Source organism: Gossypium arboreum, chromosome 1 (assembly GCF_025698485.1).
Source record: "Gossypium arboreum isolate Shixiya-1 chromosome 1, ASM2569848v2, whole genome shotgun sequence".
Taxonomy (NCBI): Eukaryota; Viridiplantae; Streptophyta; class Magnoliopsida; order Malvales; family Malvaceae; genus Gossypium; species Gossypium arboreum.
This window is the reverse complement of record NC_069070.1, coordinates 26,320,564-26,343,122: the sequence shown is the minus strand read 5'-3', so window position 1 is coordinate 26,343,122 and position 22,559 is coordinate 26,320,564. Positions and strand designations below refer to the sequence as shown.

General features: G+C 35.0%; 1 long non-coding RNA gene across 1 annotated transcript; it reads left to right on the top strand.

Moving 5' to 3' along the window:
- Window positions 1–18,193: 18,193 nt before the first annotated feature.
- On the top strand, window positions 18,194–19,374 carry LOC128295335 (uncharacterized). The gene is made up of 2 exons (XR_008285699.1): window positions 18,194–18,278; window positions 19,091–19,374. It is a non-coding gene; the product is annotated as an uncharacterized LOC128295335 (long non-coding RNA).
- The last annotated feature ends 3,185 nt before the right edge of the window (window positions 19,375–22,559 follow it).

Sequence of the window (22,559 nt, the reverse complement as noted above, 5' to 3'; positions counted from 1 at the left end):
CCCCAAATGGCATAATCAACAAATCAACCAGAAAAGTTTTATTCTGTATAATCAATGTGCATCTTTGACAGACCTGGTTCACTAACACTGTTTGTCCCAACGGACTCGACACCTTAATAAACACTCTAGACATTTCAGATTTTAATTTTCCCGACTCAACTAATTTTGAATTAATATAAGAATGCGAAGATCCATGATCAATTAAAGCATGAACAAGCTCAGAATATAATAGAAATATACCTGTTACCACATCATGAGCATCGCCTTCTTCACGAGTTCTGACCACATAAGCTCTGGCTGGTACTCTGGCCTCAGATTACTGGCTAACAATGTCACTGCCTCTCCTAACACCCCCTCCTCTGGAAGCCAAACTACCTCTACCTGACTCTCTGCCTCTAGTAGTAGATACGGATCTCTGTGATGTCATGGGTGCAGCACTATCAGTTTTCGGGCAGTCTCTAATGAAATGATTAGTAGAGCCACATCTGAAGCAGCCTCTAGTTAATTTCCAACATTCTCCTCTGTGTTTCTTTCCGCAGTGCTCACAATCTAGAATTTCTACACTTCGAGATGGACCTCTCACACTTCCAATAGATATTGTCATCTGTTTACCCCTACTTCTTCCACCTCTGTTTGATCTAAAACTGAATCTCCAATCACCCTGAGATTCTTTTGCTCTTTTCGGCTGAGGATTCAAACTGGTAGTTCCCGTATGCTTCCCAGCTGGTCGAACACTTTCAATCCTTTTATTAAGGCCCAGCACTTGTTCTACCATTTTAGCTTGCTCAATCAAATCTATAAACTCAGTAATACGTTGAGATACCAACTATAATTTGATCTTATCGCGCAGACCCCTCTTACAACTGTCAGCTTCAGTTGGAATAAACTCTGAGGCGTATCTGCTGAGTCTCGAGAATTCCCTCTTATAATCTATTACTAACATGTCACCCTGTTGCAACGTCAAAAAATCTTGCTTCCTGTCTTCGATATACATTTCTCCGATATATTTCTTTTGGAACTCTTTTTGAAATAAGTCCCACGTTATTTGATCCTCTAGAAAATGTTGAACTACTAATTCCCACCATAAGTAAGCTTCTCCTTGTAGCAACGATACAGCACAAATCAAACACTCTCGGGGGGTACAATCTAATTGTTGTAAAATTATTTTAGTTGACTCCATCCAATTTTCAGCTGCAGACGGATTGACTCCTTTCAGACCCATAAATTCAGTGACACCATACTTTCTCAATTCCTTTATCGGGGCCCTTCTTTGAGTTGAAACTGAAGTCGTAGCAGGAATAGTTCCTGCTACTCTTTGTAGTGCATCAGCAATTTTTCTCAATATATTAGAATCATCTCTATCATTTTTTCTATCAGCTCTAGGAGATGAATTTCATTCTAGATTTATGCTAGGTGTTGCTGACTTAGTTTCATCTAGTCCATACGGCTCTTCACCTCCAGTATCATTTATTCTTTCATCAGACATCTTTAATCTATAAAATAGAAGCAAATAAATAGGTCAGTGTCCAAAAATCCCGACTCAGTTTCGACTCGAAAGTGGCATGTACGTCTAGACTCAGTTTCCGAGCTCGATTTCGTCTGAGAATTGGCTAAAACTGAATAACTCTGATACCAATAATTGTAACATCTCTTAACCCTAAACCATCACCGAAACAGGGTTACAAGGCATTACCATACAATTATCTACTATTTAATTTATTTAATAATAATACTAATAATAATCTAATATAAAACCTTAATGTTAATTAATAATTATAATAATTATATATAATATTTAAATATAACCTAAATAAAATCTTAGATTTTAATACATATATGCCACCTCAACTTTTGTAAATGGTTTAATTATCATTTTAATCCTTTTTATTTTCTATTACTTTAGAATTAAACTTTTACCCTTATTCAATTTAGTTCTTTTTACTAATTACTCTAAATTAAACTAAATTCACCTAATTAAAACCTAATTAGACAAACTACTAAACTCATAAATATTTCTAATAATTATTTTTGAACTTATTTCACTAAGACGGAGGCCCTATAACTCACTTTTCTGGTGCCCGTGAATTTTGGATCATTACACTTTACCCCAACAAACACCCAAGCACAACCAAACGTGTATCCACAAAGGGTGTCCGTTAACATAAGACCCCAATGCCAAACCGGTACCTCGGCACCGGTGAACTTCCCGACAGGTTCAGGCTCTAGTCCAGGGGATAATCTAATCAATCCTGTTCTTATTGATCTAGATGATCAGGCGGAAACAAAAAAGGCGAGAGTGGAGCTTCCAAAACAATTTAAAGATCATTACAAACGGAAAAGATGAGAGTGGAGCTCCCAAATCAATACTTTAAAGGCCCCGACGAAGAGGGAAAATGAGGTGAATAACGCGAGTATGTATAAAAAGGCCTATTCAAAGTCGATCACTATAAGCCAGCCAAGGACGACAACTACTAGCCATCAGATCATGTATAAAAAGGCCTATTCAAAGTTGATCACTATAAGCCAGCCAAGGAGGACAACTACAAGCCATCAGATCCCTCCAAGCCAGGAGCCCGATCCAAGACTGAACTCAGAAAAACTCTGGTTCACGCCCATACCAATCATGTATAGGGAGTTGTATCAAAGTTTGTTTGATGCACATATAGTATCCTCTTTCTACCAAAAACCTATGCAACCCCCATACCCCAAATGGTATGACGCAAACGCCCAATGCGAGTACCACGCAAGGATCACAGGGAACTCGATTGAGAACTGCACTGCTTTCAAAAAGATAATCGAAAGACTCATCAAAATGGGTATTGTGAAATTTCATGATCCATCTGGTGCAGAAAATCCATTACCCAACCATTCTGAAAAAAGGGGTAAACGCGATAACCAAGAGTGCAAGGAAGGGAATTAAGACAGCTGTAGTAGAAGTAAAAATCCCACTAAGGGAGTTTTGGAAGAAAATGGTAGAAGGAGGATTAATCACACGGGATTTAGGGGAGAAACCCAGAGAAGTAGGGAACTACTGTGAGTTCCATGATGAAGAGGGTCACGAGATCTAAAAGTGTAGCGAATTCATAGCCTTGGTGCAAGGCCTGATGGATAATAAGGAACTAGAATTCCTTGAATATACTGAAAGCCTGGAAGGAATATCAAGGAATCTGAATATTAATGACGTATCCGAAGAGGGAATTGGGGAATAAAAATTTTTGAGCGTCTACCCTTACATAATTGGGAGTGTTTTGAACAATGGGTCTTGAAGAGATCCTGTAGTTTTTAGAGCTTATTCAGATTAATTTTCAAAACACACTTGTTACTTTAAACGTAGAAGCAATAAGAATCCTTTTGTGAAATAGGCTCATGTCCATCATCTTTATTTCAATAAAATGCATCTTTGCTGTCATTTCGAGCAAATATTCTTTTATTCTTTCCATTTCATTCATAATCATACTGTACAGATAATTATCCTTATATTCTTTTGTTCTTTGGACTTGTGACAGCCCTAAAGTGACCCTAGTCGGAAAGCGGTTTCGGGACCGCTAAACCGAGTCACCAAATTATTTGAATGTGATATTTATTGTCTAAAATATGTGAATATGAATGTGCGAAAATTTTAAGCTTCGATTTAGTTAATTGCATGTGAATGTAGTACATAGGACATGTGTGACACTTTTGAAATGTGATAGGCTAATCTATAAGGATCTAATAGTGCATGAAATCAAAAGGGAGGACTTGCATGTCAATTTCCCCCCCCTAATTACTAGTGGCCGGCCATGACAAATGGTGATGGGCAAAACATGTCATAAAACATGTTGTGATAATGGTTTATGTTAGGAAAAATAAAATAAGGAGTATGGGTAATAAAATAATGATGGAAAGGTAAATGATGATGAAAAAAATTTGTCTCATCCATGTTTCCCCCCCCCCCCCCCATTTTGCCGAAACTAGAAGAAAGAGAAGAAGGGGGAAGAGCTTGAGAAAATCAGCTATGGTGGTTTGTTAGACTAAGGTATGTTTGATGTTGTCCATGAGATTCATGCATGTTTTTAGTTGTTAGTTTGAGTTCTAACTAGCCCATGGTTCAAATCTTTACTATGTCATGGAGATGATATTCGGCTAAGGTGGATTTGTGTTGATGTCATTTGCATGCTAAAAGTGAAGCTTTGTAATGATGCATGTGATGGTGGATTGATGACTCTTGAAGCTTCTTTTTAGCATTTTTGAGTGAGACATTAAGTTCTTTGTTTAACCATGACCAAAATTGAAATGGTATGGTGTTGTGATGCATTCGGCCATGGTAGGAAGTAGAAGGGAAATATGGTTGTTGTTAGATGAAGTAGAGTCTAACAAATGAGCACATATGTGCATTAGTTGCTAGATGGAGAAGAATCGGCTAGCAAGTTGTGTGCCAAGGCCGAATATAATTTTGTATATTAATGAGTAATGCATGTGTCGAATTAATGGAAAGGGAGAGGATGCTTTAATAGTGTATATATGTGTATTAGCCAAGTTTTGAACTTGAAACAAAATGGTGTTTAGTCAATACAAGTGACCATACTTGTAGAGTGTATTCAAGTGTTGCAATCGGCCTCAACATAGACATGTATGTTCGCCACATGAATGAGTACATAAGTTGATGTGTATGTTCGCCATAGGTAAGCATATTGATGGCTCTATCTTGACTTAGAAAATTCGCTAAGGGAAATATTAGCTAATATGTTGAATTCGATTCGTGATTTCGTACATATGGGACTTTAATGTCTAATGTATATATGGGCTAAGTACCTTGAGCTTCTCTTTGATGTTCGAATGAATTGTATTAAATTGCTTAAGGTGATTAAAAATGCGTATGACCATTGTGTATTTGAGTTAGAAGGTGGCTATATGACCTATTAAATTTCTTGTCATATTCGACCATAAGCTAGCATAATGAGACTTTAATAAGTTAAATTTGTTTGAATTAGCTCAAGAGCTTAGAGGACCAAAGTTGGATAAGGGAAGGGAAAAGTGATCGAATAGTCACGAAATCGCTCGACCACATCCGAGGTAAGTTTTAAGTGCTTAAATGTTGAGTAAATTCAACTATAATAGGATATAATGAGTTGATTTAATAAGATATGATGTGGCCATGATATGTCTTAAACTCAAATGGTAAGTTCCTAAGTGTTTGGACTTGGAAATTTAAGAGCAAATTGTAATAATTTGCTCAGGACAGCAGCAGTAACGTGATTTTAGAAAATCACTATAAATGTTTGGTGTGGAATTATAGGCTGAATAAAATATACAATCAAAGCTTAACTAGTCTAGTTTCTTATAAAAGAGACCGTGTAAGCAAATAAATTTCCTATAAAGAGATATTTAAAGTTGTGTGAGACGGTGTCAGAATGACTCCGAAATCCCCTGTTCTATTTTAAGAAAATCACTATAATTTGTACAAAAATGGTTACAAGATAAAATTTATATGCTTAGACTCCTTAATGAGTCTAGTTTCAAATGAAATCAAATAGAACATACTTTGAATTTTGTACAATGAGAATTTTGATTCGTAGTGAAGACTGCTCAGATTAGTCAAACAGTGAAACAGGGGAGACTTTAAGAAAAATCTGGTATTGATTGGCCAAACCTAAAATTCTGAAAAATTTATGGGTGGAAGATATACGAGTCTATATTCAGGGAAAATTAACGGCAAGTGATTTGGAGTCTTGTAGCTCCGATTATAAATAATTTAGTGACCATTGCTCAGGAAAACAGCTCGTAGTGAATATGTGATTTTGTTGTAAACATGGAAAAAACTTGTTTTAGTTGCTCATAAGCTATTGATTAAACCCATACTTGAATTCTAAATCGTGATATTGTAAAATGATATATGAGTGTTAGATGGATCTTTGATATTAAAGTTTGTGAAATTGTAAGTTTACGAGTATTCGAATATGAAATAATAGTATGGCGTGAAATTGAATTATTCATTGGAAAGTGATGGATGTAGATTTGGCCAAGACCAAGTCTGTACATGATAGTATATGTGGTATGTGAAGTATATTTGAATAAATGTGAAAGTGTATATATGTGGTAAGGCCTAATGGCCGATGTGATGAATGTGAAAGTGTATATATGTGATAAGGCCTAATGGCCGATATGATGAATGTGAAAGTGTATATATGTGATAAGGCCGAATGGCCAATGTGATGAATGCGAAAGTGTATATATGTGATAAGGCCTAATGGCCGATGTGATGAATGTAAAAGTGTATATATGTGATAAGGCCGAATGGCCAGTGTATATATATGTGATAAGGCCTAATGGCCAATGTGATGAATGTGAAAGTGTATATATGTGATAAGGCCTAATGGCCGATGTGATGAATGTGAAAGTGTATATATGTGATAAGGCCTAATGGCTGATGTGATGAATGTGAAAGTGTATATATGTGATAAGGCCGAATGGCCAATGTGATGAATGTGAACGTGTATATATGTGATAGGGCCGAGTGGCCAACGTGATGGATGTGAAAGTGTATAAATGTGATAAGTCCCGAAGGCATTTGTGTCGATATTATATCCGGTTAAAACCCCGCAGCTTTATGCGAGAATATTATCATCGATTAATGTCCGTAGGCTTCGTGCTCGTACTATATCCGAGCTCTAAAGACCCGATGACTACGTGTGGAGATTTTGTCCGGGTAAGCCCCGAACTAAAGGTTTTGCTGAAGATTCGAGTAAAGCGTCAGATGATATGACTTCACAGTAACAATTGGTAATAAATACGTTCAATGCGTTAAGTTGGTCAGGTATATATTTTGAGATTATATTTAAGTTTGATTTAGACTAAATCACAAGGTCGTTATGTGATGCACATGTGAGTAAAGCAATAAGACTGTTCTATGATTATTGTGCATTTGGTCAATGTGGAAAGTCAGGTAGAAATATGTACTGTACCTATGATCATAAGAGGTCACTATCAAGTGAGGATTTATCTGCCTATTATATACGATGAGATGTGCATATTCGGTAAAGGGATGGTATGCCTGAAGGAAGAGTGAAATAAAAATACGAACAACTATGTTATAATTTGATTGTTATCTGTTGATACTGCTTAAAACTTACTAAGCATCGTAATGCTTACTCCGTTTGCTTTGTTTCCTCTATTTTATAGATCTCATTGCGGTTACGGCCTCTGGGATCGTCAAGAACTAGTCACACTATCACTATCCACTGCTTGTTACTGTTATGTTTAGAATTATTTTATGGCATGTATAGAATAGACTAGTGGCGGAAGAATATTTTTAGTTAATGTATATAAGCCATGCGAAAAAGGCATCTTTTGAATGTTTACTTAGTGAAGTTTAGATTTTACCTCTGGCTGTGCTTAGTACTCATTTAAATGAACGATCTTTATTTCAAGAAAAAGTTCAAAATTTTACTATTCTGACATGAGTTACAAGTCCGGTAATGCCCCTTACCTATTCTGGTGACGGTTACGGGATAGGGGTGTTACATTTTATTGGTATCAGAGCTACGGTTTAGTTGATTCTAGGACTAACGTAGCACGCGTGAGTCTATTTATACATGCCATAAAGTGATAAAATGATAGTGTGATGATTTTTGACTATTAAAATGTGTTTGTTGTATCGTAATGAATCTTGATCCCGATTGAGCTGTAGCAAGCTTCTGACTATGAGAATTTGCGATATAACTTCACTTAGATATGCCTGAATTATTAAGTTGATCAGGTACGTATCATGTACTCGTATTTGAATTTCGATTTGGATTGAATTATAAGGGTATAAGTGATGCAATTTTGAAAGAGTGTTATGACTATTAATGTGATTTTTGTATGTGGCTATGGAACTGGAAGTTGAATGGTCGATAAACATGTTGTGTTTGTATTCAAGTAATGTAGATGATATACTAATGTGTATTGCTATATGTGTATATGTACATGAGAATTGAGAGTGATGTATCCGGGCTAAGTCTTGAAGAGCATTCGTGCTAGTGATGTATCCGGGCTAAGTCTCGAAGAGCATTCGTGCTAGTGATGTATCCGGGCTAAGTCCCGAAGAGCATTTGTGCTAGTGATGTATCCAGGCTAAGTCCCAAAGAGCATTTGTGCTAGTAATGTATCCGGGCTAAGTCTCGAAGAGCATTCGTGCTAGTGATGTATCCGGGCTAGGTCCCGAAGAGCAATCATGCTAGTGACGTGTATTCGGGCCTTCGTGCCTAGTAGGCTTCATGCCGGTAAATTGAGCAAAGTTTAAGTGTTCATTACTATACGAATTCAAATTTATATGAGACGATATGTTTAAAAGTGTACATACGTGATGTTTATAGACTTGGGTAAGTCATTTCAATGTGTAATAACGAATGAATAAGAGCACTATGTGTGTGAATGATTAGAGGCACTGTGTGTGTGTGTGAATTCCTTTAACCGAGTACTATGAGTGCGAGATCGGTCAGTGGGCACTAAGTGTGTGAAGTGGAATTCATGTAAGACCTCGTCTGGGACGAAGGCATTGATTTGAGATAATGTGTAAGACCATGTCTGGGACATGGCATCGGCTCGATATGTGAGAGTATATAAGACCATATCTAGGATATGGCATTGTAAGAGCTATATGTGCTTAATGAGTTTCCGTAATGATTTCGAATGATTCAATGGGTATATTTAAGATGATAAATAAAGTAAGATCAGAATAAGTGATACAGGTATGTACGGAAGGTATGTGAAAATCAAATGAAAGTAAAAATTTGTGGGTTCATATTATATTATGTTATGTATACTAAATAAGTGAATACGTAAAAAGATGGTGGATATGTTGTTAAGAAATGAATTCGTGTTATAAATGTGTTACGGATTTAGTCTATGGAATGCTTGGTATATGAAGTCATATGTGCTATTGCTAAATGACCCCTATTTTTTTTTGTTAATCATATTCAAGAAATTATTTCGATTAAGTTCGACATTTGAAAGTCTGTAAGAATTTTTGATGAATGCTGATAATTTTGGATATATGGGTTATGTGCTAAAATAAACCCCATGCCGGTATACTATATGAGGCTTTATGCCAAATCGATTGTATACGGGTATCGTTAACGGTGATTGAATGTGCTAAATGAATTCAATGTTCAGGTATGTGGAAGTTGATTTCCTGTTGGAAATAGGTTAAGTTGAATAGTGAGATATGATGGAGTTATAAAGGATATTTATTGGGATGTTTGAGTATATGTGTAACACCCCGAACCCGAGACCGTCGCCAGAGTCGAACACGAGGTGTTAACAGACTTCAAACCACTTATTGAGAATTTCCCAGACAAGCTGCCAATCTGTGTACTAGTCGCTTCAAAAATCATAACTTGAGTTTTACAACTCTAAAATCAGTTTTGTAATTTTTCCCTGAAACTAGACTCATATGTCCATCTACAGATTTTTTTCTAGAATTTTTGGTTGAGACAATTAGTACAGTTTATTAGTTAAAGTCTCCTATGTTACAGGGGTCGACTACACCGACCTTCGTGCGTTAAAACTCGAATAACTCCCTGTGCAGGGCTTCAATACTGATACCGTTTGTTTCTATAGAAACTAGACTCAAATAGGAATTTATACATATATGGTATGACTCCTAATTATCTCTGGTTTATTTATAATGAATTTTCAAAGTCGGAACAGGGAATCCAGAAACCTTTCTGGCCCTGTTTCACGAAAACCCAAATATCTTTTAACATACAACTCATATGACCGTTTCGTTTCTTCCATATGAAAATGGATTCATCAAGGTTCATTTACAAAATTTATTCACTATTTAATTCCATTCCTACTATTTTTAGTGATTTTTCACATCCACGTCACTGTTGCTGCCAGCATCTATTTCTAGGGTAGACTTTCTCTAACACATAGTTTCTATGATTCAACCACCCTTTTACATATATAGTCCAAAATATAATCATGATGACCCATTCTAATGGCTGGTCGTTGCCAAACATTTCCGTGCTTCTTAATGAGCATATACATACCAAATGATTATAACATTATGCTCAAAACATTTATAACCCATTTTCGCATGGCTATTCAAAATTTTACATACCAAGTTCAAACAAAACATAATAGCCTATACATGCCGAAATGTACTCCAAGACCAACTACGAAGAAAATACCAAAAGTTGTTAGCCGGTGTGATGACTTCGATGACGGTCCCGAATACGCAAAAAGTCGAGTCCAAGAAACCTAAAATAGGTGACAAGCAAACACCGAATGAGTATATAACTCAGTAAGTCATAAGCAATGCACTAACAACCATTAATAACATTATCGCAAGAGGAAACAAGATGGAACGAGGCTAATTGCTCCATTCAAACCAAACTATACCATAGTTCCTTAGACCTTTCGATTCAATCATACATCTACATGACCTTTCACTCATTCCGCGATAATTCTTATGTACGTGACTTCAATTTACATTGTCACATAGGTTCAAACTTACCAAGCTCGACCCCAAATATAAACTTAGCGCCTGTTAGCCATGAACTCAAGGTACTTACCCGATCCGCTGTCCGTGATCAACTCAATAGTGTCGCACACTCAGTGTCAATAGTGATTCAAAAGCATATAGTGAGTCCGCACACCTAGTGCTATATAATCAACTCGCACACTTAGTGCTACATGATCAAACTCGCACACTTAGTGCTGTACAAGTTTTAAACCCGCACACTTAGTGCCATTCTCATGATCACAAATGTTTATACCCGCACACTTAGTGCCAAATCAACAACTCAATACATCTCACATCTTTTCCTTCCATTCAATACTTCCATCACCACATACACACATGTATATAAATTCATCATTCCTTTCGGCATAATTACATAGACATTATGTCTATTCAAATCAATACAAAATATATGCTTAGTGACTTACCTTGTGTTGGGTAAAACAGTCCAAGTCGGCTACTCGATGACCTTCGTCTTTCCCTTGCTTGATTCTCCTTCTTTAACTCTTTGAGCTTAATCAATAAATCAACTAGTTTAACCATCTTGCTAAACATTCATAATTCAATTACACATGCATATGTATGTTTGTATATTCGGCAACCATCCTCACTTATTACCCATTTAGTCAATTATCTAAGCCAAGATAAGACTTCAATACGGTTGCCTCTAACCGAATACATGCACACCAATCTACTTCATTTGGCCGAATATGCATGTCTATGTTGAGGCCAATTTACACTTAATACCACACAAAAAAACAGCATACATTTTACTAACTAACGATTACATATTGTAGCTCAATACACATCTCTCATTTACTACATAACCAAAACATCATCACAAGCAAATATACACCTTGAAATAGTATATATGTCATACCAATTCATCATGTGCAAACACATATTCATGTAGGTGCAAGGGTCAATCTCAAGTTGTTTATATCCAAATATAAACACATATCCAAAGCTCAAATCTTACCTACCATGCAACATGCATGAATCATACTTATGGATATACCATGACCGAATACATCACAACACCATAATTTTGGTCATGATTAAGCAAAGAACTTAATGTCTTACTCAAAAATACTAAAAAGAAAGTCCAAGAGCCATCAATCCACCATCACATATACCATTAACAAGCTTCATATTTAACATGCAATGGCATTAACACAAAATCCACCTTGGCCAAATACCATCCCCATGATATAACAAAGATTTGAACCATGGGCTGTAATATCCTGATTTTGGGCCTAGTCGGAATAGTGGTTTCGTGACCACAAAATCCGAGATATAAATAATTATATTATGATTATTTTAAGGTCTATGATATGATTGCATGATTGTGTGAAAATTTCGTGAAGAAATTTTATGCATAAAGTGCTTAATTTGAAATTTGGGACTAAATTGAATAAATTGCAAAACTTGTGTTCTAGAAGTATTTTGCATAAAATTGAATTAGATTATTAATGAGAGGTCCTTAAAGAGTAATTTTACCAATTTCTAAGTCTATGGACAAAATTGGACATGGATGGAATTTTGGAAAGTTTAGTAGTAAGGGTATTTTGGTCATTTAGGGTAAAATGAATTAAAATACAAAATTAAAAGCCAATTTTGCTCATCTTCAACCCCATGGCTGAATATAGCAAGGAGAAACCATGGCTAGGGTTTTCAAGCTTCCAAGCTCGATTGTAAGTTCGTTCTAGCCTCATTTTTAATGATTTTTACGTTTTGGAGTCCCTTAGCTCGATTTAGCTTATGCTAGCAATAATTTAACCTAGGGTTTATATTTGGAAAAATACCCATAGGTGAAATTTGTGTATTTTGGTGTTTTATGATAGAATATGAGGTTTTAAATTATGTTAGACAACTTGTGCTACTCGGTTTTAAGTGAAAACGAGCAAAAGGGCTTAATCGGTAAAAATACCTAATAGTCATAAGTACATGTTAGAGTGAGAATTTGATGTTGCCATAGAAGGAAAAATGATCAGCATGTTATAAAACATAAGAAAATAGGCTGGATTTTAATTTACGAGCTTTGGGGCAAAAGTGTAAATATGCAAAAGTTTAGGGCAAAATTGTAATTTTCCAAAATATGATTTTGGGTCAATTTGAATAATGTGAGTCCTAATTAGACTATATTTTAAATGATAGAGCAAGGAAAACTGAAATTGGCTAAAATGGGGAAAATACCAAGTTGTGGACGAAATGGTAAAATAGCCATTTTCGCATACGAGGTAAGTTCATATGTAAATGTTGGTAACATAGTTATTATTTTAAATGTTTTAATGTTTTTAAATGATATGATAATTATTATGAAATATTATACTTGTGATAATTGTTTGATAATATGTCAAATTATGTGATATACTTGGAAAATATGAAATACTACCGAGTATCGGTATCGGCATTCCGTAGAAGATGGTTGAGACACATGATTGGGAAAAAGGTCCGTTGAACCTTAGGAATGGATTAGGATACAAGTGACATGTCACTGGGATATTTGGGCATCCGAACTCGTTGAGTTGAGTCCGAGTTCACTTATGGATGCGACGTCCAACTCGTTGAGTTGAGTCCGAGTTCGTGAGATGTAACTAGGCATCCGAACTCGTTGAGTTGAGTCTGAGTTCACTTATGGATGCGAATGCCCGAGCTCGTTGAGTTGAGTCCGAGTTCGCTTATGGACGGGTTACATGATTGCTTGATTGAATATGTGGCACTTATGTGCAAGTTATCCATGTATCCGAATTATATTCCGATGTGTTCAACGGGTAAAGTTCTACTCAAATGGAGGAATACTCAAGATGAAAGGGACGTATTGGTAAGTGTTGTGAAATGGATAATTTGAACAGGTATGTACTTAACCCTCGGGTTGAAAACTCGATATAACAACAATATGGTAAGATGATAAATGAAAAGGTGATATGAATGTCTTGGTGATGATTATGCAAATGATGTTTTATGTTTGCTTATATGGTGATGTTACTTGCTATTTGCATGTGAGCTTACTAAGCATTTATGCTTACTCCTCCTTTTCATTCCTTGTAGTGTTGACAAGCCAGCTCGAAATCGGAAGCGGTCGGAGGCACGCTCACACTATCCGTATACCATCTTGACATAATGGCTTGTATATTTTGAGTATGGCATGTATAGCATTATAATCATTTTGTATATATGGTCTTATGATATGGTTATTGAGTGGTATGGAGATAGAAATGCTTGGTAATGATTAGCCATTGGAATGGCTAATCATGATCATATTTGGTATTATGTATGTCAAATTGCTAGCTAATCCATGGAAACCATGAAATAGGTAAAATTTACCATAAAATAGATTCAGACAGCAGCAGTGACGTGAGTTTAAAAAATCACTAAAAATAGTATAAATGGAATTAAATAATGAATAAGTTATGAAATCGAAGCTTGATGAGTCTATTTTCATATGGAATAAGCGAAACAGGTATATGAGCTATATTTTATGAGATGTTTAAATTTTTGTGAAACAGGGCCAGAGCGATTTCTGGATCCCCTGTTCTGACTTTGGAAATTCACCATAAATTTTACAAAGATAATTAGAAGTCATGCTTTATATGTAAAGATTCCTTATTGAGTCTAGTTTTATTAGAAACAAACGTCATAGTCATTGAAGCTCTGTACAGGAGATATCTGATTCGTAATACACAGAGGTCAGAGTAGTTGAACCCTGAAACAGGGAGACTTTAACTAATAAACTGTACTAATTGGCCCAACCAAAATTCTAGAAAAAATTAGTAGATATATATATGAGTCTAGTTTCAGGAAAAATTTACGGAATTGGATTTTGAGTTTTTTAACTCGAGATATGATTTTTAAAGCGACTGTGATGCAGTTAGCCAGCTTGTCTGGAAATTTTAAAATGAATTGTATGAGCTGTTTAATTAATGAATTAAGTCCGTTAACATCTCGTGTTCGACTCCGGCAACGGTCTCGGGTCCGGGGTGTTACATTTAGTGGTATCAGAGCAGGTTTAGTCGGTTCTCGGACTAACCTAGCATGTGTAAAAGTTTAGCTGTACATGCCACTGATCTGTGATAGTGTGATGTCTTCCGACGCGTATAAGTACCGTCTTATTTAGACAGGTACTCTCCAACCGAGAGCTCGCCAACCATGTTCAATGTTAAGTAAAGGTATTTGAGTAAAATTATGATTATGAGAAGTCTCGGTTCAGAAAAGTATGAATAAAGGTTTATGATACATATGTGATAATATGTGAGATGAAAGTTCATGTTGTGATAAATATTCATATCTGCTTAATGCTCATATGATGTAGTGTATGTGGCTTACTTGATAAGATGAACGGAATAAATAGAAAGTAGTGGAGGTATGAATAAAGGTCATAATATTATAATACGAATGAAAATGTCCTTGTCTTGATTGGATGTCGAATGTTGATGAATGTTAATGGTATATAATTTTTTATGAGATAAAGGATTATAATGAAATGAACTTATCTATGTTAAATTGTTGGACTGAATTATATGATTGTAATGATATGTACATGATGATGCACGAAATGAAAGTTGTGATTGTGATGCAAATAACTATGTTTGTTTGGCCTTATATAATGTCATGAGCATGAATTAATTTAATTAAATGAATGGATAAATAAAGTCATCTAGAAAACATAGAATGTATGCATAAGTATATTGTCTAAATGGGACAATAGGAAAATTGGTGTAAGCCAACATGAATGAATGACATGATTTTGATGATGTTACTATGATGATGGAAGTTGTGTCATATGTGTATGTATAAGAAAGTCGAGTCGAGGTCCTACAACCCTCCCCTTACCAAAGTGGTACTTATAATGGAATTTCATGAGATTTGTATTGAATAAGTTTTCGTTGAGAACCCAAAGAGTTCAAAGGATAGAATAATTATAAGTATAATCCGAGATTGAAAATGAGCTGATAAGTAAAGTCGAGCCGAAAGTATCGGATTGATATAAAGATTATTGGAATTATGCATTGTCCCAGTTAGAGAAGGAATTCTCTTTGGTAAATCGAATTACTCAAGTGCAAGGTCGAGAAAAGTGTAAATCGAAATTTATTCGAACCGACATTCTTTAGTGAATGATTTAATATGAAATTTGTGACGGCAGAACTAGTTGGGGAAATGATATTTCAAATGTGAATTATCCGAGTGTGATGATTATGACCGGACAGATTTAGCGATCTCTTTTGAGATGTTCTATGTGTTCACCCGTTCTCGAAATATTTCTATGGCTATTGATCTTCGAAGAAATTCTTGTTATATGGGAATGTCTTCTAATTCGTGTTGGATGAAAGCATTGGTAGTCTGACTGGTTTATAATTTATATTGCTCTATTTCATCGGGTATTCTATTTCATTTCATCGATAAGAATTGATGAGAGAATTCATATGATATTATGATTCTGCTTTCTTCTACTTGATGCTTCATCCGATATATATGTATGGGAAGATATATTGATCTTGTTATATTTGATTTCATGGGATTAAATAATGTTTTCTTTTGGACTTTCTTTCTTTGAAGAATTATCGGGTATTCTATATTTTCTCTATGAATTTGGTTTTCGATTCTCGGCATAGTATCGTATCTTGGGTTTCTTTATCCCGGATCTCTTTATTCGGATTTCTTTATTCCGGTTTCTCTATCTTGGATTTCTTTATTCGGTTTTCTTGTTATCTTTGTTCCATAATTTGTCAATTATGACTCATGTTCAAGTATCGTTCTTCACTCGTGATAATCATGTCAAATATGACTATACTTCTAATTTGATCTTGGTAATGTGGTGATTTTAGTATTGGGATTTTTCTAATTTACGTAAGGATTTGACATCAAGAAAGGCATAGGTGATAAAAGCGCGAGTTTTAGTCGGTATGGTAAATTATTTATTTGAAAGATTTCATGTGACAATTATGTCGGATTATTTTTCCCAAGTCGATAATAGAATTTCATTTTGTACGTATAAAAGAGTAAATAGTTTGAACGAGAAGTGTATATTTATTAGAAAGAGTTGAATATTAGTTTAAGTCACTACGAATGATAAGGTTTCCATCTTGTGAAAGCTGAAAAGTTTATTACATGTTGACAGAGTTCGGATAGATGAGAATATTGGTAACAAGCGTCCGAACTAGACTAGTCTACATTGAGCAATGACTTCGACTTTCAAGAATGTATTGTTGTATGAATTGTGATGTGTTTCAAGACGGTGAGGTAATGTGATAGTTTAGAGCATCCGATGTTACATAAAATCGGAGTTGTTAAAGGGTTAAAGCCGAGCATTGGGATCTATCAAAATTATCCTTGTCAATGTTGATATTGGGATGGAAATGAGAAGGATTATTCTTGAGGCCATATCGTAATTATTTTATGGCGGAAAGAGGAAAATGTGATGTATCCTATTGTTAAATGTTTGGCGAGATCTATAAATCACATCTCAGATTGAATGAATTCCTACTCATCAGATTCATGGAATTTCAGGTCTCTTTGATTGTTGGATTTCTTGGAATTCCGGTCTCCATTAAATCAAGTTGAGATCCGGGTTTTATGTCATGATATCATAGGAAATTAAGAAGGGTTGAAAATTTAAGAACAGTTGAGAGTTGAGACTGTAAGCTTTTAGATCATATGAGAAATTGAAGAGATGTATTGGAGGTACAGTCTAAGTGCAAGTTCTTGACACCAAATATGAGATTAAAAGTGAAGACCACTTTTCGGTAAGATTTTCGGGGACGAAAATCCGAAGGGGGAGAGTTGTAATATCCCGATTTTGGGCCTAGTCGAATAGTGGTTTCGTGACCACAAAATCCGAGATATAAATAATTATTTTATGATTATTTTAAGGTCTATGATATGATTGCATGATTGTGCGAAAATTTCGTGAAGAAATTTTATGCATAAAGTGCTTAATTTGAAATTTGGGACTAAATTGAATAAATTGCAAAACTTGTGTTCTAGAAGTATTTTGCATAAAATTGAATTAGATTATTAATTAGAGGTCCTTAAAGAGTAATTTTACCAATTTCTAAGTCTATGGACAAAATTGGACATGGATGGAATTTTGGAAAGTTTAGTAGTAAGGGCATTTTGGTCATTTAGGGTAAAATGAATTAAAATACAAAATTAAAAGCCAATTTTGCTCATCTTCAACCCCATGGCTGAATATAGCAAGGAGAAACCATGGCTAGGGTTTTCAAGCTTCCAAGCTCGATTGTAAGTTCGTTCTAGCCTCGTTTTAATGATTTTTACGTTTTTGGAGTCCCTAGTAGCTCGATTTAGCTTATGCTAGCAATAATTTAACCTAGGGTTTATATTTGGAAAAATACCCATAGGTGAAATTTGTGTATTTTGGTGTTTTATGATAGAATATGAGGTTTTAAATTATGTTAGACAACTTGTGCTACTCGGTTTTAAGTGAAAACGAGCAAAAGGGCTTAATCGGTAAAAATACCTAATAGTCATAAGTACATGTTAGAGTGAGAATTTGATGTTGCCATAGAAGGGAAAAATGATCAGCATGTTATAAAACATAAGAAAATAGGCTGGATTTTAATTTACGAGCTTTGGGGCAAAAGTGTAAATATGCAAAAGTTTAGGGGCAAAATTGTAATTTTCCAAAATATGATTTTGGGTCAATTTGAATAATGTGAGTCCTAATTAGACTATATTTTAAATGATAGAGCAAGGAAAACTGAAATTCGGGCTAAAATGGGGAAAATACCAAGTTGTGGACGAAATGGTAAAAATAGCCATTTTCGCATACGAGGTAAGTTCATATGTAAATGTTGGTAACATAGTTATTATTTTAAATGTTTTAATGTTTTTAAATGATATGATAATTATTATGAAATATTATACTTGTGATAATTGTTTGATAATATGTCAAATTATGTGATATACTTGGAAAATATGAAATACTACCGAGTATCGGTATCGGCATTCCGTAGAAGATGGTTGAGACACATGATTGGGAAAAAGGTCCGTTGAACCTTAGGAATGGATTAGGATACAAGTGACATGTCACTGGGATATTTGGGCATCCGAACTCGTTGAGTTGAGTCCGAGTTCACTTATGGATGCGACGTCCCGAACTCGTTGAGTTGAGTCCGAGTTCGTGAGATGTAACTAGGCATCCGAACTCGTTGAGTTGAGTCCGAGTTCACTTATGGATGCGAATGCCCGAGCTCGTTGAGTTGAGTCCGAGTTCGCTTATGGGCGGGTTACATGATTGCTTGATTGAATATGTGGCACTTATGTGCAAGTTATCCATGTATCCAATTATATTCGATGTGTTCAACGGGTAAAGTTCTACTCAAATGGAGGAATACTCAAGATGAAAGGGACGTATTGGTAAGTGTTGTGAAATGGATAATTTGAACAGGTATGTACTTAACCCTCGGGTTGAAAACTCGATATAACAACAATATGGTAAGATGATAAATGAAAAGGTGATATGAATGTCTTGGTGATGATTATGCAAATGATGTTTTATGTTTGCTTATATGGTGATGTTACTTGCTATTTGCATGTGAGCTTACTAAGCATTTATGCTTACTCCCTCCTTTTCATTCCTTGTAGTGTTGACAAGCCAGCTCGGAAATCGGAAACGGTCGGAGGCACGCTCACACTATCCGTATACCATCTTGACATAATGGCTTGTATATTTTGAGTATGGCATGTATAGCATTATAATCATTTTGTATATATGGTCTTATGATATGGTTATTGAGTGGTATGGAGATAGAAATGCTTGGTAATGATTAGCCATTGGAATGGCTAATCATGATCATATTTGGTATTATGTATGTCAAATTGCTAGCTAATCCATGGAAACCATGAAATAGGTAAAATTTACCATAAAATAGATTCAGACAGCAGCAGTGACGTGAGTTTAAAAAATCACTAAAAATAGTATAAATGGAATTAAATAATGAATAAGTTATGAAATCGAAGCTTGATGAGTCTATTTTCATATGGAATAAGCGAAACAGGTATATGAGCTATATTTTATGAGATGTTTAAATTTTTGTGAAACAGGGCCAGAGCGATTTCTGGATCCCCTGTTCTGACTTTGGAAATTCACCATAAATTTTACAAAGATAATTAGAAGTCATGCTTTATATGTAAAGATTCCTTATTGAGTCTAGTTTTATTAGAAACAAACGTCATAGTCATTGAAGCTCTGTACAGGGAGATATCTGATTCGTAATACACAGAGGTCAGAGTAGTTGAACCCTGAAACAGGGGAGACTTTAACTAATAAACTGTACTAATTGGCCCAACCAAAATTCTAGAAAAAATTAGTAGATATATATATGAGTCTAGTTTCAGGAAAAATTTACGGAATTGGATTTTGAGTTTTTAACTCGAGATATGATTTTAAAGCGACTGTGATGCAGTTAGCCAGCTTGTCTGGAAATTTTAAAATGAATTGTATGAGCTGTTTAATTAATGAATTAAGTCCGTTAACATCTCGTGTTCGACTCCGGCAACGGTCTCGGGTCCGGGGTGTTACATTTAGTGGTATCAGAGCAGGTTTAGTCGGTTCTCGGACTAACCTAGCATGTGTAAAAGTTTAGCTGTACATGCCACTGATCTGTGATAGTGTGATGTCTTCCGACGCCAGATAAGTACCGCCTTATTTAGACAGGTACTCTCCAACCGAGCTGCGCCAACCATGTTCAATGTTAAGTAAAGGTATTTGAGTAAAATTATGATTATGAGAAGTCTCGGTTCAGAAAAGTATGAATAAAGGTTTATGATACATATGTGATAATATGTGAGATGAAAGTTCATGTTGTGATAAATATTCATATCTGCTTAATGCTCATATGATGTAGTGTATGTGGCTTACTTGATAAGATGAACGGAATAAATAGAAAGTAGTGGAGGTATGAATAAAGGTCATAATATTATAATACGAATGAAAATGTCCTTGTCTTGATTGGAATGTCGAATGTTGATGAATGTTAATGGTATATAATTTTTTATGAGATAAAGGATTATAATGAAATGAACTTATCTATGTTAAATTGTTGGACTGAATTATATGATTGTAATGATATGTACATGATGATGCACGAAATGAAAGTTGTGATTGTGATGCAAATAACTATGTTTGTTTGGCCTTATATAATGTCATGAGCATGAATTAATTTAATTAAATGAATGGATAAATAAAGCTGTCTAGAAAACATAGAATGTATGCATAAGTATATTGTCTAAATGGGACAATAGGAAAATTGGTGTAAGCCAACATGAATGAATGACATGATTTTGATGATGTTACTATGATGATGGAAGTTGTGTCATATGTGTATGTATAAGAAAGTCGAGTCAGAGGTCCTACAACCCTCCCCCTTACCAAAGTGGTACTTATAATGGAATTTCATGAGATTTGTATTGAATAAGTTTTCGGTTGAGAACCCAAAGAGTTCAGTGATAGAATAATTATAAGTATAATCCGAGATTGAAAATGAGCTGATAAGTAAAGTCAGAGCCAGAAAGTATCGGATTGATATAAAGATTATTGGAATTATGCACTGTCCCAGTTAGAGAAGGAATTCTCTTTGGTAAATCGAATTACTCAAGTGCAAGGTCGAGAAAAGTGTAAATCGAAATTTATTCAGAACTGACATTCTTTAGTGAATGATTTAATATGAAATTTGTGACGGCAGAACTAGTTGGGGAAATGATATTTCAAATGTGAATTATCTGAGTGTGACAGTTATGACCGGACAGATTTAGCAGTCTCTTTTGAGATGTTCTATGTGTTCACCCGTTCTCAGAAATATTTCTATGGCTATTGATCTTCTGAAGAAATTCTTGTTATATGGGAATGTCTTCTAATTCGGTGTTGGATGAAAGCATTGGTAGTCCGATTGGTTTATAATTTATATTGCTCTATTTCATCGGGTATTCTATTTCATTTCATCGATAAGAATTGATGAGAGAATTCATATGATATTATGATTCTGCTTTCTTCTACTTGATGCTTCATCCGATATATATGTATGGGAAGATATATTGATCTTGTTATATTTGATTTCAAAGGGATTAAATAATGTTTTCTTTTGGACTTTCTTTCTTTGAAGAATTATCGTGGTATTCTATATTTTCTCTATGAATTTGGTTTTCGATTCTCCGCATAGTATCGTATCTTGGGTTTCTTTATCCCGGATCTCTTTATTCGGATTTCTTTATTCCGGTTTCTCTATCTTGGATTTCTTTATTCGGTTTTCTTGTTATCTTTGTTCCATAATTTGTCAATTATGACTCATGTTCAAGTACGTTCTTCACTCGTGATAATCATGTCAAATATGACTATACTTCTAATTTGATCTTGGTAATGTGGTGATTTTAGTATTGGGATTTTTCTAATTTCGTAAGGATTTGACATCAAGAAGGCATAGGTGATAAAAGCGCGAGTTTTAGTCGGTATGGTAAATTATTTATTTGAAAGATTTCATGTGACAATTATGTCGGGATTATTTTTCCCAAGTCGATAATAGAATTTCATTTTGTACGATAAAAGAGTAAATAGTTTGAACGAGAAGTGTATATTTATTAGAAAGAGTTGAATATTAGTTTAAGTCACTACGAATGATAAGGTTTCCATCTTGTGAAAGCTGAAAAGTTTATTACATGTTGACAGAGTTCGGATAGATGAGAATATTGGTAACCGAAGCGTCTGAACTAGACTAGTCTACATTGAGCAATGACTTCCTGACTTTCAGTAATGTATTGTTGTATGAATTGTGATGTGTTTCAAGACAGTGAGGTAATGTGATAGTTTAGAGCATCCGATGTTACATAAAATCGGAGTTGTTAAAGGGGTTAAAGCCGAGCATTGGGATCTATCAAAATTATCCTTGTCAATGTTGATATTGGGATGGAAATGAGAAGGATTATTCTTGAGGCCATATCAGAATTATTTTTATGGCGGAAAGAGGAAAATGTGATGTATCCTATTGTTAAATGTTTGGCGAGATCTATAAATCACATCTCAGATTGAATGAATTCCTACTCATCGATTCATGGAATTTCG